At 39.3% G+C, this 20,187-nt stretch overlaps 1 long non-coding RNA gene across 2 annotated transcripts in view; it reads left to right on the forward strand.

The window, feature by feature from the left end:
- The first annotated feature begins 439 nt into the window (after positions 1-439).
- LOC119866304 overlaps positions 440-20,187 on the forward strand; it is a 43,445-nt gene continuing 23,697 nt past the window's right edge. For both annotated transcript variants that reach the window (XR_005379664.1, XR_005379665.1), the window contains exon 1: positions 440-3,640. This is a non-coding gene — a long non-coding RNA (uncharacterized LOC119866304). The remainder of the gene's footprint in view (positions 3,641-20,187) is intronic.

A 20,187-nucleotide genomic window follows, 5' to 3' on the forward strand; every position in this document is an offset into this window, starting at 1 on the left:
GGTCTGGAGTGGCAGTTGTAGGCCATGGACTACTACAAAGGGCTTGTTTGAAAATAAGTTATAAAAATGGAGTCCTGGATCTCCTTTTCTTTATATAATGTTTTCAGGGAATTACCTGAAATGCCCCGAGAAGGTGACAATTTGTAAACCCAACCAACCTGTTTATGGTTTGATGTTGAGGTTTTCTCTGCTCTCTAATGAATTCGGTAGAGATATTATCTTGTGTTTTCCACTTGATTTAGAAGTGATTTAGAGTGGGGGTCACTGGCTGGAAAGGTGCGTAGAAAGTGACCTTGAGGGTGGCAGAGGTAGGATGGGGGATGAAGGCAGAATGGGGAAGTGGGAAGCAGAGGATATGAAGGGAAAAAGGGACATGGCATGCTTAGTTAGATACATCTACAAAGCTGTTTGAGTTCCTTAGGTGAAGTCGGCTAAAACAAGTGAATGGATCATGACATGATATCTTGTTGAGCTAGTACCGTAGCTGAGAAAAGTAAGTGAATTAATAGTGTACTCATATAATCAGAGTTAAAAATTTTTATCTTTCTCTTGGATGTGTAGTTTTAATAAGAATTGTACGTCGGAGATGAATTATTCAATGTTTTTCCAGGTTTATGAAGAAATTATGAAATCAAGATAGCAAGTGTTAGCAAATTATAGTTGAAAGCAAGAGGAGAATATTGGAATTCTCAAAATAATTATCGTACCTCAGCAAGGGGATTTTTTTTTAATCCATCTTTCAGGCCACTATTGGTCTAAAAGTACCAATCGCTTCCAGTAGAGGGGAGTAGAGGGTCAACTCATTTGAAAATCCAATTGAAAAACAAAAAAACCTCCAGTGTCTTAGGGCAAACTTTCAGAACAGCCCTCCTTTGTATAGTTACCGTATCTAATTCTTGCTTAATTTCTTGACTGATGCTGCCAGTAGACTTATTGTATAATCTGCTATAATGCTTTAACCCACTGAAACATGGCCATCAAGGATCATTCTAGAACAGTAAAGAGTAGTAAACGTAAGGATGGTGCATCCAGCTTCATGTACACAACTCTGTGAACACTGCTTCAGTCAGCCTTCTTGAGCTTTTCATTATTTCAACACAGTCTACATTCATCTAAGTCATTATGTGCCCCAATTCAAAAACCACATTTAACTCACAACGTAGATATCTGTATAACTATGAGTGACTTCAAAGCCACATAAATAATAGTGTTTTATCCATTGCAAGTTTCTACCATGGAATATTGCCAACAGCAGATATTAATTTATTTACCTAAAAAATATGCTCTGCCAAAAATGAGGCAGAAAATGATATCGTCGTAGAATAATACCTAGCCTGTCAGAAAAACTGTCCTATTTATAATACTTACTTCTCTGATGTTTGTGATAGCTTTGACTTCTTAATGCATTTCTAACACAGAACGATGTTGGTGAAGTGTAATTTTGAATGTAATAGTCAATAGGAAATCAGCTATTTGAAATAACTCGTGTATGCCCGTCTATATGGTGTCTTGACTCACTGAGGAAAGGATCATAGCTTTGGTATAAATCATGTCCACTCCTGAATTCTGTTGTGCCCGGGCGTGCCTGCCAAACTATGGGATGGCTTACTGAACTAAGTCTGTTGCTATGGGGGTTGAGGAGCCTCCTGGAAAGGTCAGGGAAAGAAGAGTGATCCAGTAAGGAATGGTGTGTAACTCTGAATAAGGACTGACTTTTTGGTTGAAGAAAATAAACTACATGCAGATCCAAATGAGTGGGCTTTTACACAGAAAGCACAAACTTAGAAAGTACAAGGCAAACTCCAGCAAAAGACTCCCAAGTGACTCAGCAAGAGCCATAGTAGCAGCCCAGTCCCGATGCTCCCAGCTATCCAGGAAAATGGCCTTCAGGTTCTCTAATCAGGGGCTAGTTCCTACTCAACTTGAATAGCCAGGCATTCACAGGCTGGGCCACCCTGCCACAGATAACCTGCCAGCCCTTGAAATATGTAGAAATAAAAGTCATTTTGGTATTGCAAGCAAAACACTCAAATTGAAATTGCTAATTTAAAATCAGGTTGCCCCATCCAGCTATATCTTTAAGGATTGCTGACTCAACTACTTTGTGGGGCCACCCACTGGGGTGGAGGCCAGCGTTGCCGGTGGTGAAGGAATTCACCCAAAGCAGAACAAAGGAAATAGAAATTTATTGAAAACACTGCAGGGGAGCAGCAGGCAGGGCAGCAAAGGAGAGACTGTCTACCAGACGCGGTGGTGGGGGGCTGTAGATGAGGGGGGACGTGAGGAGGTATGGGAACGTATAGAATTTTCCTTCCTTGCTACCTGTGCCCAGGTGTAAGCCGCCCATTGGTCAGCTAGGGCTTTATTGCTATTTTGAGGTGGGTCCCCTGATGAGGCTGATGGTCACCGTGGTGGGCCTCTTTACCTTACTCAGGTTTCCATGGCTCAAGCCTATTGCCTAAATATGGCCTCTACATAATTTAGGTGACAGTTTGGTGACACCGAAAAAAAAAAAAAAACTTTGTTAAGAAGTTCCAATGAGACTTTTTTTCCCCCCAGGGACTCCATCCAGTCCAAAGAGAAAGGCAATTTTCATAACATCTCTGAGTGCATTCTTGGGATCGTCTTTAAGTCCAGAGGAAGGATACCCAGATACTATTGTGGGAGTGTGGAGCAGAGGAAGATTGAAGGAGCTGTTTCTCTAAATTCGGAGACTTTAGTGCACTGTCAGCTTGGCCTGTGTAGTTTTTTTGACAGAATGTGACCTCAAAGGAGACAGAGATGATCGGCCTCCTTTCCAAGAGAACACTTTGAAACATAGGTATCCCCTCTATGAGAGGAGGGGGAGCACCCAGTGAGCCACCAGTTGGCTGAAAGATGCCTTGGGGGTAGAACAAAGAGAGGCAGTAGCAGTCAGGGAGGCTGGATTTGTTACTGAGTGTAGGTGAGCCACCTGCTGGAAATGCCCAGAAATACTGGTAGGGTAGTAGGGACTTCGTTGAGAGACTGGGAGTCCTATCCTACCTTAGCACTTGAGGCTACGCCTTCACCCCAGCCATACTTTTCCTATAAACTGGGAAGATAGGTTTCAGCTGGGTGTTACACGAATATAATTACGGTGTTTAGCCTCAATGAAGGTGAATTAAAAATAGGAGCTCTTCAGCTTCCTCTTGACATCTTTGGCAAAAACCATTTGGATCATACTCATTTGAATTTAGAGGTTGCAATACAGAAGTGTTTCCTCGGGGGATGTTTATTGACTGCCTGTTATATTTTCAGCCCTTGCTGGGTGCCATAGAAGATGCAAGAGAAATATGACCATCCCTGTGTATGGCCAAGTCGGGGAGATAATACAGGCACAGATAACTTAGAAACAAAATAATAGTGGGAATTCGATATTTGGTTGATACTCATAACTAGTACTTGCAATTAGTCCAAACTGGCAGACTTGAGGTGAATAATTCCCCTAGGCTAACTTGAAATGAAAAAAACCAAGGGCAGATATGCAGCTCTCATTCAATCCTTCTTCTATTTTCTCTGCATGGACTTTATGCTTAACTGTCACTTTGCTTAATCACCATACAAGTGAAGACGTGCTGGGGTTACAATATTTATGGCGAATATTGACTCAACTTCACAGGTACGTGGCCGCTTCTTAGACGTTTCCTTATGCTTGTGCCAACTACTTAATTTCACTGTGTTCAAATCCTGATTGGATAAATTAAATTTCTTGACAATTGCCTTTATAATATATTTCATCCTATCTACATAGCCACTGATTGTAAAATGCATCATTATTTTACGTACTTCTAGGGAAAAAAGACCGTCAATTAAACTGTGCCACTATGCTTTCTTATTACTTCGCATTTTAAATTCACATTTATTTAAAGAGCTCTTTAAGCATTATTTATATAGAGAATTTAATCATACATCTCTCTTGTGCTTATATAAAAAAGGAACATATAAGCCAAATAAATTGCCTGAGATATTCTGAAAACTTCACATTCAGAGTCCAACTCTTCTGAATCACTTTTCAACTCAGAATTGTTGACATTTTTCACGTAATGTCTCCTTTGCACATCAAAAGTACTGGGGATGTATCATCAGTTCTTTTAAAATGTTTTATTGAAGAAGCGATGCCTATTACATAAATGTACAGCTGAATGGATTATCTCGGAGCAAACATCCATTAAACCACTAGTCAGTCAAAAAAGAGAACATCGTCAAGCACCCAAGAAGCACCAGGTGCTTCCTCCCAGGCACTGTCCCAGCTCCACCACTACTAATTTCATTAGTTTATCACGATTGATTCGTTTTTCCTATTGGTGGTATTTATATAAATGGAAACATTCAGTATGTGTTCCTCCATTTCTTTTTTTTGTTTAAAGATTTTATTTATTTATTCATGAGAGACCCAGGGAGAGAGGCAGAGACACAGGCAGAGGGAGAAGCAGGCTCCCGATGTGGGACTTGATCCTGAGATCCCAGGATCACGACCTGAGCCAAAGGCAGAAGCTCAACCACTGAGTCACCCAGGGGTCCCTATTCCTCCGTTTCTAACTTTCTTTGTCCAATATTATGCTATGGTTTACATCCTTGTATTATGTAACAGGGTTTGTTCACTTTTATTCCTAAGATTCATTGTATGACTACACCTCATTTTATTTGTTTTGTTTATGCATTCTCCAGTTGATGGACAACTGAATCATTTCCATTTTATTTCATTGCAGATAATGCTGCAATGAACAGTCTTGTACACATCTTTTGGTGCGCATGCTCACGTATATTGTGGCATAGATCTAGGAGTGGAAATGCTGTATATTTTAACATATAGTGCCAACAGCTTATGAAATGAATGTATCAGTTTACATGCCCACCAGCAGTTTGTAAGAATTCAGTGTGTCTTAATAGTCCTTTACAGGCTCCAGAATTTTCTTCCTAGGCTGTTGACACTCATTCTTCAAGTTTTGATACTGGCACTTTCTTGATTTTGCCAGGAAGTATCCAACAATTAGAATTCCTTCTTTCTGTGTATTTCACCAGCTAACAATGCACTGTGGAAATAATCTAGCTGTTATTATTGTTTGACTCTTGGGATTTCAATAGACCTGTGTATTCTCATTAAAAGACCATAAAATCATAAAATATGAGCATACTTGTCTAAATAGTTAATCATGGACCAGGTACAAACACACACACACACACACACACACACACATGCACACACATACTCACTGGAGATGATGTAAAAAGAATATCTTTAAAGCATCAAAAAGAATTAAAAGTGGTGCAATATTGGGCCTTTAGTCATAGGAAGTAAAATCCAAATAGAGGAAAAGCTCTGATGTTTTCTTTTACTTCTCTGAATTTGTTCATAATCCCCTTTAGATATAATTTTTGTACAGCTAGTGTTTTACCAAATGAATCGAGATCCTAGGTCATTTCATTTTTATTTTAGCTGAAATGATAGCATAATGTGGAGAAACCTCTCTAGCATAGCAGCTCTTCCTGAAGCAGTGTGTTCGTGTACAGGTGCTGAAGAATGGGGGCTGTGGGAGCGCCAGAGGGGGAAGGGATTGAAATGACTGAAGTGGTGTGTCTAGGGCTCTGTTTCTCTAAGGTCACCCTTCTGCATAATGAAAAACAATTTGAATAAAGACGGCTCAACAGATGGCAACAGTGCTTATCAAAATGTCTTTATTTGGCACTGATGGAATGAATTTGCTTTTGCCAACTGATTACCAGTGGCCAATGTTTTTATTTCAAACATACTGTATTTGCAGGCACGCTCTCCCCCTCTTCCCTTTCTCATAATTTTTTTTAAAGATTTTTATTTATTTATTTATTCATGAGAGACAGAGAGAGGCAGAGAGAGAAGCACTCCATGAAGTGCTTTTGGCCCTATGGGGTAGATTGTTGGGAAAGGTTCACAGGATATCTGGGATGTTGGAGGAGGAAGATGGCTAAAACTGCAGGATGAGCCATTCACAGGTGGAAAAATCGCCAGCATCCAGAGCAGCCATCTAGAGAGGACGTTGATAAGAAAAATGGGCATCAGAGGTTCCAAGTTATCTATGGTTAAAGGTATCTGAGGGAGAAGTGGGGATGCCTAGGGGGTTTAGAAAGATCCTCCCTAAAGGGGCGCAATACTTTTCCTTGCAAATTAGAAGTAGAATGGAGAAAGCAATTTGTTTACAAAATGGGTCTACTTCCCCTTTTAATCACTCTTTTAATTGCTCTTTTAATTACTTGATTTCCTGAAGTGGTCAGTCTATATGAGCAGAAAGAGAATGTCTTTCGTTAGTCATGAGGATGTAAGGTGGTATACTGTTGCATGGGCTCCCCAAAGGGTAAGGACCATATTGGAAGTTTCTTTTTGTTCCTTGTGTTTTCTACAAATCCTGGCTCACAAGAGGTATTCAATAGACAGGTTCAAAATGTGCTATTTTCTTTTTAAAAAGATTTTATGTATTTATTTAAGCCAGAGAGAGACAGCACATGCATGCTTGTGAGCAAGCAGAGTGGGCGTGGGGAGAGGAGAGAGTGCTCCACTCAGGGCTCCAAGCTGGGCTCATCCCAGGACCCTGGGATCATGACCTGAGCCCAAGGCATATGCTTGACTCACTGAGCCACCCAGGAGCTCCAGAATATGTTGTTTTCCATTGACATTTACAGGCCAGACAACAAGTATGGTACAGAGGCCCTCTTGCTTGAGATGGTTGGTTAGCTAATTGAAAATTTTTATTAAAGCAAGGAATTGTAACATTTGATGTATATATTCCTTGAATCTTTAATTTAGAACAGACTCGTGATTGATCTTTTAATGCGGTGCCAGGGCCTTTTCCTAGGTATAGGCCCATCGGTCTCTTTGTCACCCTGTGTTGATACCATGTTATAAAGCTGCTATCACAGCTTTATATAAAGTTTAGTAGCTGATATGAAAAGCCCCTCCCACTTTGTTCTTCAAAATTGATATGGCCATTTTTGGCTCTTTGACTTTCTGCTTAAATTTTATTATTTTATTTTATTTCATTTCATTTTAAAGATTTTATTTATTAATTTATTTGACATACACACACAGAGAAATTGAGAGAGAGAGAGAGAGCACCAGCAGGGGGAGGGGCAGACAGAGGGAGAGGGAGAAGCAGGGAGCGAGAGGATCCACCGCTCAGTCCCAAGGTCCTGGGATCATGACTGGAGCTGAAGGCAGATGCTTAACCGACTGAGCCACCCGGGCACCCCATCTACCTAAATTTTAAAATCAGCTTTTCAGGACCTCTACTGCCCCCAACAAATTTGGGATTTTTATCAGTATTATGCGTTAACTATATATAACTTTAGGAAAAAAAGCAATATCCTTATGAGTTTAGTCTTCTTATTCATGATACTTTTTTTCTCTCCATTTTTCCTGTCATTATTGACATTTCTCAATAAAAATTTATTTTTTTCTCCCTAAAAGTCTTAACATTTTGGATAGATACATTCCTAGGAAACTTATACTTGCAAATGGCACCTTTTTAAAAATTACCTTTTCTGACTTTTTGTTGCTGGTGTTTATTAAGGCAATTTAAAAAATAAGTTTTTATTGCAGTAGACATGCATAAAATCCCACAACTTATAAGCAGATGCCTCAGTGAATATTCACAAACTGTTTAGCACCTGGGTGAATTACTCTGAACATTACCAAAACCCCCAAAGCCCACTATGTGCTCCCTTATACCTCCTACCACCCTCTTATCCAGTCATAATAACTAACATAACTTCTAAAAGTAGAGAGTAACTTTTGCCTGCTTTTGAACTTCGTATTAAAGGAATCATCCAGCAGGTAGTTATTTGTGCCCCACTCTTTTCAGTCAATGCCATGTTTGCGAGCCTTGTCCCCTCTGTTCTGATCGTTGGATAGCATTCCACAATATGGGTGTGCCACAATTTATTTATGCATTCGATTGTTTATGGACTCCTGGGCTGTTTCCAGTTTGGTATGACTGTGACGATTGAGTCTATGAACCTCTTGCATGTATCTTTTGGTGACATATGTACACAATTCTGCTGAGTGGGTACCTACAAGTGGAACCGCTGAATCAGAGGGTTTGAGTGTGTACAACCATAGTAGATAGTACCAAGTGGTTTCCCAAAGTGGTTTGGAAATTGGTGGTACTAATTCATACTGCCGCAAGCAGTCTATGAAAGCTCTCAGGTTTCCACATCCTCATTAATGCTTGATAGTCACTTAAATTTCTCGGTGGTTATGTTGTGGCTTTAATTTGCATTTTACTGGTAGATAATAAAGTGCCACACCTTTTCATAAATTAACTGGCCTTTTGGATCTCTTCTTTTGTGAAATGTCAGCTTGTGTCTTTTCTATTAAGCCCATTTTTTTTTTTTTTTAATGGGTTGCAGGATTTTTCTTATTGAGTTGATGGGGATCTTTACATTATGCTGAATGTGACATGGATTTTAGAATAGTTTTGTTTTCATTATCTACACCTAATTATGCTTGTTTTTGTCATTTAGTATTTTTCTTTAAAGATTTATTTATTTATTTGAGACAGAGCAAGAGAGCGAGTGGGTGGAGGGACAGAGGAAGAGAGGATCTCCAGCAGACTCCCCCGAGCCCATGCTGGGCTCCATCCCATGACCTTGAGATCATCACCTCAGCCAAAATCAAGAGTCAGTGGTTTAACTGACTGAGCCACCCAGGCGCCCCTGTCTAGTGTTTTTGCTCTCTTGTTCATATCTGTAGATTAGTGATCATCATGTTACAATCATGATGTGTATGACCAAGGTTTTTTATATTTTCCCACATGTTTACCAGTTTCTCTGCTTATCTTTCTTTCTTATAAAGCTTCATTCCTCCCTTTTGTGTTCAGTCTCTTTTTTCCTGAATTGTCTCCTTTAGAAATGAGGGTCCGTTGGTGGTAAGCTCAGGTTCTTTTATCGAAAAAGCTCTTGTTCTTGATCAATAATTTAGTGGAGCGTAAAGATCCATGTTGACAACTTCTTTCAGTGTATGGGTAAAATTACTGCTCCTTATTCTACTTTCTACTTCTGCTTTGAGAAGTTTGTTGTCAGTCTAATTTCTGTTTTTCCACTTTATTCCCCTCTGGTTGGCTTTTTGATCCTTTGTGAATTTTAGGCAATTGCCTAGGTTTGGATTTATTTTATTTTGTATTCATGACGCCTTCTGAATCTGCAGACTTTTGTCTTTATTACTTTCTGAAAACATTTCACAATATTTCTTCTCAAACCTCCCTGCCCTATCTTCCTGGAACTGTTCCTGGACCTATCTTATATCTTCTTATGATCACTTTTATATCACTTAAGTTCTCTTTTCTCTTTTCCAACTTTTTATTTCTCTCTAGTGACTTCTTTCTTAATGTCCTTAGATTTATATTCTAGGTCATGAATCCTCTTGTCAGCCATAGCTAGTCTATTGTTTAATCCAACCTCTGAATATTTTATCCATTCCTACATTGCTTATTTCTCTAAGTTCTATATCAAATGTCTAATATTATTATGGTATCTTGGACCATGCTTTGATTTTGATTCGTCTCCTATTTCTTTTAAATGTAGATATTTTATAGTCTTTATCTGACAATACCTGAACTTTCCTGAGGTCTGACTCTTCATGATGACTTTTTATGCTTGAGGTTTTTAAATATTGGCTTGTGAGTTCATTTTTGACAAGGCTGTATCTGTGGGGCTTGTATGGCCAGGATTGTGAATTGCTCCCTTCAGAGAAGTTTTGCATTTGTTTCTGCTCTCAGCCTCTTGCGTTTGATCATCCCAGAGCCACTTTTAACTCCTTATCATTCAGGTTTTCAGATTTCATTCTGTGTTCAGTTTCTGTGTCTTTGTCGAATTTTCTTGTGAATTTAAGTATGTATTTAAAAGAATAGTGTTAATATTTTATCCACTATTTCAAGGATTTCATTGTTTTTCAAATTTATTGTCTCCTAAAGAGAAACTCCAGGATAGCTCTTTTTCTCCTAATTTTATGTTTTATAAATGAGTACATTTAAAACCTGGGAGTAGTTTCAGTAAAACTTTCAACTAGAGTATACTAGTTATTTCTGATCTTAATTACCGACTCTACAAAATCTGTTGCTTCATTTTATGCAAGTACTATCTTGGTTTAGTTTCCACCAAAAGTAGACCCTGAGGCAAGCATTTGGGCACCAACAGTTTGAGGGGTGATACCAGGAAGCATAGTGAGGGAGTGAGAGAGGGAAGAGAGAAAAACCTAGAAGGTATATTAATGAGTGAGTCCCCACCATGGACAGCCAGGACTCAAGCTCAATGTGTAGAACATACCTTACAGTTGTCTCATCAAAGGCCAAGGAAGCTGGGGTATTTATCCAGAAACACCCACTCCTGATCAGATGATGACTGCTCCTGGGAACATGAACTCCCTGGCACTTTCAGCCTGTGCTGTGTATGGGCAGAGTCTACTCCCAGGGCCACAGAAAGATGGTCCTGCCCCAGAGAGATCCAGATGTTGGATATAGGATGTCTTTGGCCTGTGCAGGGATTGTTCCACAGAAGCTTCATCTCACTTTGAGGTGGGAGGAGTGTAGCATCCACTGCATCTTCTAGATCTGCTTGTGTTCCACATTAAATTCATTTTGATTCTATAAGCTGCAGTTTGTCCCCAAGACTGTACTGATAATCATTATCACCCTCCTCTACCACCATTTTACAGTTATTCACCTTTCGCCAGTTTTGCTGGCCTAGGGAACTTGCCCAATGGAGTGAGTCAGATATTCATCCCTGGGGGGTATGATTCCTTGGGGTTTCTGTACTTTGTTAGGCTATCGTTGCTATAGATATCACCGTGCAAGGAAGCATTGGAATTCATTCATTCCAGTGAATACTCCTAGCTGCCCCCGGACACTCTCTCTTTTTTTTTTTTTTGGTAGTAGCAGTCTTAGTGTTTCATGATGATTGGAGTCAATTACTCTTTTTAATATATTAACTCCGTATTTTCTACTACTGGTCTACCAGTATGAGGAACCCAAATTAACCAAATGGTAAATGTAATTTTAGGTTTGATGGAAACTTTACAATGTGCTTTGATTGAGGCCTCTCATTCCCACCTTCTTGAGGAACCAGGACCTCTAATTCATGAGGCTGTTGTGTTTCAGGGACCAGAAACACATTATTTCCCAAGTAGGTCCCTGGAGTAGATGGTTAAGGAAACAATTTTTTTTCCTTCATTTCCACACCTAACTTCTAGCTGCTCAGGACAGTACAACATAATGGCCTTTGGCTCAACATAGATATTACATTCATCAAACATGAATACCAGCCAATCCAGAAAGGTGTTACCTTCAAGCCAGAGGCCATGTCAATGATCCATCAGGCCAGCAGTTTCCAGGTAAAGTGCTATATTATAGAATCAGTGGGTACATGCCCATTGTGTCTTCTTCACCATAAAATGGGTTCTTTGATGCAAGGAGATGTTATATTGGCTTCTTAGTTGGTACCTCGGACATTTCTTTTGGGCCCTTAGATAATGGTACTGGCAGAGGTACTGTGTCCTGGGAAGGCAAACCTATTCCTAGAATAAATAATCAATCCCCAAAACAAAGAATTTCTGTCCCTTTCAGTTTGGAAGGATTTGATGTAATCAACTTGCCTTGGCTTGTTGGTCCTCTTCATGGGGGTCCCTCATCAGTTTCTGGTGCTGACAAGATGATCAGTTTTGGTGAGAAGAAGTCTATGCATTTGGTCATATATATTGTCACTATCCCTGCCACCAGAGCTGCTCTGTTCATGACCTTATTCATTGTGCAAGCACTGGGGTGGCCAAGGAAGACGCTGGCTGATAGTGAGTTATCCTGTCCATCAGATTGTTCTGTACCTTCTCTGAGGCAGATGGGCACTAGACATGGGGCAGTAGACACTGACATGAGAAAGAAAAATCTGCACACTTTGTGACTGCTCCTAATGGTCTATCCACATGCTTCTTCCCCAGACTTTCTGGTCTGCAGTTTTCTAATCTTGTTTTTTCCAGATCCCTGACCAATCAACCAAGTCATTTGTAACTGCCCATGAATTTTTCCTTCCCTCAGGCCATTTCTCCTTTCACCCAAGGTTGATGACCAAATGTACCATTAAAAGCTCTGCATGCTGGGAAGATTTCATTTCACCCCTCTCTGTCAAGGCTACCCTGGCATGAGACTTTAATGCAGCATCAATCTCTTTTCTGCTTATAGCATCATGCATATTGAGCTGACCTGCCTATGAACTATGCCGGAGTATTTTCCTCTTCCTCTTATCTGGTCATCAGGAAACTCTAACAATGCTATAGGTATGAACTGAGAGAGAAGCATTGATGTGACTGGGTAGGTAACATGTAAGTCAAGGCCATTGACAACTGTATATGTTTCACATTTCTGCTCTGTGGACCTGATTCCAAATATATCTCTCTCATCTGACAATTGATTTCTTCTGTGCATATCTAAATGTATGACTTTATGAATCTGATAATATTGAGGTCTTGATTGGAAAGCTCTGGTTTAGAGTCATTTGATGCCTTATGGCCAGATACTCATTCTACCCAATAGCATGCCTAAAGCTGCTTTTTAAATAGAGAGCATTTATCTGCTGCAGACAGTATGGACTTGCTCCAGAACTCTGAGAAGGTCTGTGCTGAGATGTTCCCACCGGGGTTTGGCAGAGGCTCCACACGGCATCCTTATCTTACTTCTGTCTCATGAGATCTGCTGGGTCATGTGGCCTGAGTGGCAAGAGAGTTTCTATTCCAGCCTGAATGTTTTGCGGGGCCCTTTATTGCTCTGGGCACCACTCAAAACTGGCATCCTCTCAAAAGGGTTGGAGCTGTATTTCCAGATATGACTGATGCTGTCTCCAAAATCCAAACAGGCCTATGAAGGGCCACGCCTCTTTTATAGTGTAGGAAGTACAAGGTGCAATAACTCATCTTTTACCTTAGAAGATGTTCCCAAACATGCCCTCAGATTATGAAACCCCTTTTACTGATATGAAAGGCCCCTCAGTGTTTGGGGATTATTAACCTTCTCCAACCCTTTAACATGAACCTATCTTTGCCAGGAGTAACAAAGAGAATTTACCATTTCCTGCCCACCATGTCTATTAACAGAATGTCATCAATATAGGGAACCAGCATGATATCAGTTTTGATTATGTATTCAGGGACCAGGTATTCAGAGACCAGGAACAAGAGGAGCGTGTGGGTTCACCAGATCCACTGTCAGGTACTTAGGCCTTTGTTACCTGGCTTCCATATGCCTCAGTCTAATAGGGAGACATAATGGCATTTTGCCCTCTCATGTCAGATCAGTTTTTATAAATAATAGCCCTTGAAAGATCTGGGTGCTACTACCTTCCAAATGTCTCTTTGGGCATATTGGGGTATAATTATTGTATATACTTAAATGGTGGCATTGCAGAGTCATTCCTTAGAGGGACAAAGGGATCTGGACCTGAGCACTGACTCAGGTCTGCAAACTAGGTGAGAGTTCATGATTTTCCATTACTGCAGGTTGCATAAGCTTTCTGATCACCTGCTTTTGATCTCTTTTGGTTACATAAGTCAAGCAATACTCTCAGTGGCTACCCATCTGTCTCCTTTCATGCTTTTTAAAGCCATTACCATAGATCTCTGCACATCAAGGCCTCAGCTGACATTCCGATGTTGCTTTCCATTATAAAGATTATGTACACCTTGCCCCTGATGGTTATATTCTTCCTCTAGATCTCCAATATTCCAGAACCTTCTCATCCTGCTGCCACTGGGGATGGCAATAATAACAGCCTTGGCCTACAGAAGTTCTGGGCCTCTCAACAATGGTGATGGTCTTCCCTGGTACAGTCTATCTTGTTTTGGGTGCTCTTAGGAAGTATTATAAGCTAGTGAATTCTCTGGTCTTCTAACATAAGTCCATTCTTACATGTCCACTCTTGGATTCTTCTGGCAGCTTTCTCAAGCTCTGCCAAGAAAGTTCTGGCACCTGTATCTCATTTTACTGGTAAGGAATGTGAGCAGTGTAATTGGGCCTGACACTAGGTGTCCTTGCCAAGATTTAGATCCTGAGTCATGGGAGAATGCCCCTTTATCAGTCAGTTCTCCTCTGTCCCACATGTACTCCAGTCTCCCAGTCCAACACCCTCAAGGTCTATTCCCATGTATGTTATCCTGGCTCATTTCATCCATGTCAGCCAGGTCCCTTTCCTCCCATGGCAGGGACTATACATTCTCATTCAGATCATGATGAGGCTTGCCACTAACTATTGGTCTAGAATAATTGAGGAAAGGTGGGGTTTGAATTTTAAAGACAAGTATTATCTTGCAAGGAATCTACGTTACTGCTTTCTCCTGAATTCTGAGAATCATCCTAATATTGAGTCTTCTGTCTCTCCTAGTGTCTTTGACAGGGAGGTAAATCTTATATCCCAAGACAGTCCTTTTAAGTTGAATCAGTTTATGTTCTGATCCCCTAGATCAGTACCATAAAAAATGAATCCGGTGGGTACTCCCCTGGCTCCTGCTGATACATACTAGCTAATTCTTAGCTTTTGGGTGGGTAAACTGTTTTCTTCTTTATCAAGCCCATCATGTCTCCAGGTGGGTTGTGTTGGAATTTAACCCTGTTTATTGGCCTAGAAGCCAGAAAAGGAAGTAGAGGTAGCTCCTGTTGGGGGGGATCTGTTCCCTTGTATGGGAGAGAATCCTACAGTATCTTCTTGCTTGGAAATGCTTCCAGCTTTTAACAAGGAAGGACAGGACACCTCTGCAGACTCTGAGGGTTTAGGAGACTTTAAAGAGCCAGTGTAGGTCTTTTCTTTATCTGCAGGGATATTCAATCAAATATCTTATTATATGTTTAGGGTTCCAGGTTTTCTCAACCAGGGCCATAACATTAGTATAACAGACATGTCTTGGCTGAACAATCTTTGAAGCTCTGCAACATTAACTCGTAGATCCAGAGTTTGAGCCTAGGCTGTGTTTGCTTTCCTACCACACACACACACACACACACACACACACACACACACACATGATTACCCTTTTGCTCCTATAGAGGATCAATGGATCCTGGTGTAACCAGCCAATCTCATTGTCTTATACATTTTATTTTCTACATACTTTTCAAATGATGAAAATGTATAATTATTGAACTAGTGAAAGCTTTCTCCCCAAGTCACCCTCAATGAAACTTTTAGCAGCTGATCCATCACCTTGTGCCAGGGTCTACACGAGACTCACAACTGTGTTGTGATTATTAATTCTGTGAGTCAACCTGACTGGGCTGAAGGATACCTAGATAGTTGGTAAAACACTGTTTTGGGGAATGTCTGTGAGGGTTTCTGGAAGAGATTGGTATTTGAATGTGTAGATTAAGTAAAGATCTGCCATCACTAATGTGGAGGTGGGTGGACATCATCCAATCTACTGAGCTGGAATAGAACAAAAAGGTGGAGAAAGGATTAATTCTTTCTCTCTCTTCTTAAGACATCTATCTTCTCTTGCCTTTGGACATGTAAAACTCCTGGTTTTCTGGCCTACAGATTCTGGAACTTATACTGGGTCCCCTACCCGCCCTCCTAGGCTTTCAGTATTGGACAGAGTTATACCATCTGCTCTCCAGGTCCTCAGGCCCTCTAACTGGGACAAATTATGGTACTGGCTTTTCTGGCTCTGCTGCTTGCAGAGGACAGATCATGGGACTTCTTGGCTCCATAACTGTGTGAGCCAATTTCTGCAATAAATCTCCTCTTATATATTTCCTATTGGTTCTCTTTCTCTGTAGAACTCAATACATAATGTGAATGGGATATTGTTCACCAGTGGGTAGTCACATGATGCAGTTCTTAAACCCGATCTTAGCCCCTGCTGCCACAGACCACTTTTGACCCTGAGACAAGGATTTGGTTGCTAGAGTTTATTTGAAGAATGGTTCCAAGCTTGACAAGGGAGAGAGGGACAGGAGGAAAATCAGTAAAAGGTGCATTAATGAGGAGCTTATCACTGGGTGACTGAGGCTGATCCCACTGAGGACTCTGAGAGACTCTGTTGAAGGCACCTTGTAATTGTCCCACTGCAAGCAAGGGAGCTGGCATATTTATCCACCAACTTCCATCCCCCATTAGCGCGGGCTTGCTCCTAGGGGTGTTGACTTCCCTGCTTTTCTGGCTTGCCCTGCATGCAAGCAGAGAAGACTTTCACCCAGTGAGACACAGAGTCTTCAGGAGGAAGTCACCAGTGTGTAGAGAAATTGTTCCCCAAAGATACTTGTGACCTCCAGGACAAGGATACTGGGTGGGACACTGACAGTGTCTGCCACAGGTACAAGATTTCTGTTTGTCTTATTTAAAAGCACTTAGCCTTGTTGTTCTCTGAGTAGTTTTCACTATTCTTTCAGCCATCCAATAAATATTTATATTGAGCTTGTGCTATTAGACTGAGAAGTTAGCTCAATGTTTTGACCTTCTTTTGGCTTCTTTAAAGTTTTTTTTATAAGGCAGGATGATTCTTTTTCTGGTTCTTCTTAGTCCTACGACTTTTCTTTCCAATCAGTATGTAGTAACAAATGAACTTGAAATCTGGTTACTTTGTGTTCTTGTAATATTTTGTTTCCTACTCAGTTTCATCTCTGTTCTGCATTAATTATAAAACAATGAAAACTGGATCAATATGTTTAGTCTCCAGGCAACAAAGAAAACATTAATCAATGTAGTCTTAGGCAGAACTTTTTGTAAATCGGATTCTTAAAACTACTGGACTTTAAAAAAATTGATCAGTATAACCAGTTTTTAAATGTTTGTTTTGCTTAGTATTGTCTTCTACTGTAGATAAGAGGTCTTAGGAATATAAAGCACTTAATAAAGAAGTTGAATCAATCAATGTTAAAAAGTTAATGAGGAGAACTAAACATTTTCATCTTCCTTGTCTCTTCAAAAAAAAAAAAAAAGAAAAGAAAACTGTGAACGTTGTGAATCCTTAGGTAGGTTAAGGATTCATTGCACATTAAAAGATGCTAAGGGGTTATGAAAAAAAAGTGCAGAGTGGATCCTGAAGTAGATCCTGGACCAAGAAAAAATGCTATAGAGGAAATTATTAGGACAATTGGAGAAATATGAGTTAGGACTAAAACTTAGAAAACAGCATTGTATTGTGTTAAATATTCTCATGATTTTAGAAAATATACTCTGAAGTATTTAGGGGCAAAGAGGAGAGAGTGATGAAACAAGTGAGACAAATAGTCACACTTAAATTTGGTGATGGGTATCAAAGAATTCTTTGTCATAGTTCTGTGAGATTTTCTGTAAGTTCTGTTATTTCAAAATTAAAAAGTAAAAACAACAAAAACATGACAAAATTATAAGGATAGTACCAGGAGGGAATCCCTTGGTGAAACTTAGAACTCAGCTGTTAAGTAAAACTCATGCTTCATTCATCTATTCTTATTGTGGATAAATATGTTACATTATCCTGGATGTAATGTAGCATGAAAATTAATTTAGCTCGTTTACGGTTAATGGTGATTGTAGGTTATAGAAGTTCGAATTTAATTAGAGTAACATGTGGAAGAGCCTACCACATATTAGGCTTGTAGTAAATCCTAGCAGCCTTTCCTTTCTTTTGCAGAAGTTCTCAACTGGATTAGGACACATAAATACGTTAACAGTAGTGTGATGTCTGCAAGTGATGAAGAATTATGCATAGTGTTCAGACGTGACTCAGAAGCAATTACACCAGTATCTATGCTCATGAAAGTGTCTCATATATGAAGAGTTGAGGACAGAAAAATCTTGAGGATGGCTTTTTCACAATATTGATAAGCCTTCCATCATATTTCTTTTTCTGGAATAATTTCATATCTATCACCTTAGAGCTAGGAGTGGAAAACAAAATTGTTTCTAGTGACTCTAAGTGGTTTTCTTTTATATTCTGTTATTTCCTTTATTGTATTTACATATTTTAAGGCTTTTCTGAAATATAGGGTAAAAGTGAAAGAAAGCAGAATCTATGTTTTCTCTCAAGGTGGAAAATAGGTTGTCTGAATAAAGTGGTCATTGTTTTCTAAGTAGAGGAGCAGGGGAGATTCCCTGACAACCCATTGATTAACACACAGCCTAGGAGATGTAGCCAAACTTTAAAATGTTGGGAACTTGAGGGCATTTCAAAGGTATGGGGAGACAATGGGAAGAATATTTGAAATAAGGATTTGCCTAGCGAATTTGTGCTCTGTTTACTTTATTTAAAAAATATGTCCCAAACAGAATTCATGTTCCTTCAGCATATTCCCATCATTATTTCTCTGTTTACTAACATGGTAAAAGGCAGTGGTGACACATTTACTTTTCAGTTGTGAAGAAACAATTTTATGTATTTGTTTAAAACTTTCTGAAAGTCTACATAAATATTTCTTAAATGTTACAATGATATGTTTTAACCCAGAAAATTCTACCTCCAGCATGTGTCACTGACACATTTGAATCACATTCTATAGGTTTTATGCATTTAACAAATAAATCATTTGGTGCAATTTAGAAATAAAAATAACTCCAGATCTTTTAAGGACAATATTTATGAAAAGGAAAATGTGTTCTTATTGGAAATGGGCAGTTGCTTGCTGTGTTGGTGGCATATGTAGAAGTGAGCTCTAATTCTACAAGTCTGTGTGTAGAGTCACACAAAGGGGAATCCATTAATATTTAATGGATTTAGTGGTCTAACCAGCATGATCACAAGTTCAAAAATATTCCCCAGAAGATTCTGATTATGAGTTTAGTTTGAATAACATGAGTATATAGTATAGGTCTTCATACCTTTCAAGATATTTTTTGGTTGCCATATTTATATAAGATACTATGTTAGACCTGATATCTGGGGACAATTTTATTAACTATGGACTTCAACAAACATTTATACTGCTAGGAAGTTTATTTTTTTTCTTTTTTAAAAAGATTTTATTTATTCATAAGAGAGAGAGAGGCAGAGACACAGGCAGAGGGAGAAGCAGGCTCCATGCAGGGAGCCCGATATGGGACTCGATCCCAGGTCTCCAGGATCACACCCTGGGCTGAAGGCGGCGCTAAACCGCTGAGCCACCTGGGCTGCCCGATATGGAGTTTAACATAAGACATTACTGTAATATTAAAAAAAAAAAAAAAAAGATATTGTAATATCCAATAGAATGGTGTTCACTGAAGGGAAATAAGCCTGAATAAATTCAAATAAAATAAAATTATACAAAGCATGTTCTCTGACCATAGTGTAATGAAATTAGAAATTAATAACAAAAATAAATTTAGGAAATTCACAAATAATGTGTAAGTTAGATAACACACCACTAAACAGCTAATGAGTCAGAGAAGATATTACAAGAAAAATTAGAACATGGAATGCCTGGGTAGCTCAGCTGTTGAGGGTCTGCCTTTTGCTCAGGGCATGATCCCTGGGTCTCGGGAATTAGTCCCGCATCAGTCTCTCTGCAGGAAGCCTGTATCTCCCTCTGCCTATGTCTTTGCCTCTCTCTCTGTGTCTCTCATGAATAAATAAATAAATCTTTAAAAAAAGAAAAATTAGAACATACTTTGAGATGAGTGAAAATTAAAACAGTGTACTAAAACTTATGAGGTATAGCTAAAACAGTGAGAAGAGGGAAAAGTCTAACTGTAGATGCCATATTATAAAAGAAAAAAAAAACCTAATACCTTAACCTGAGACTGTAAGAAACTAAAAAGAGAAAACTAAACCCACAACCCACAGAAGGAAAGAAATAAAGTTTAGAGCAGAAATAAATGAAATAGAAAAACAATAGAGAAAGGCAACAAATTGAACAAACCCAAAAGTTGCTTTTTTGAAAAGATGAACCAAATGGACAAACCTTTGGCTAAACTTACCAAGATAAAAAGAGATAAGACTCTTTTAAACCAGTATCAAAACAGGAACGTACAAACCTTATGGAGATAAAAATGATTATAAGGGAGTAAATATATGCCTATACATTAGTTAACAGATGAAACTGACAAATTCTAAAACATAAACTGATTCAAGTGAAATAGAAAATCTGAATAGATCTTTATTAATTAAAGAGATTGAATTAGTAAGTAAAAGCCTTCCCACAAAGAAACACTTAAGCCCAGTAAATTCTACCAAATGTCTATAGAAAATTAATAGCAAACTTCCACAAA

This window comes from Canis lupus, chromosome 27 (assembly GCF_011100685.1).
Source record: "Canis lupus familiaris isolate Mischka breed German Shepherd chromosome 27, alternate assembly UU_Cfam_GSD_1.0, whole genome shotgun sequence".
Taxonomy (NCBI): Eukaryota; Metazoa; Chordata; class Mammalia; order Carnivora; family Canidae; genus Canis; species Canis lupus.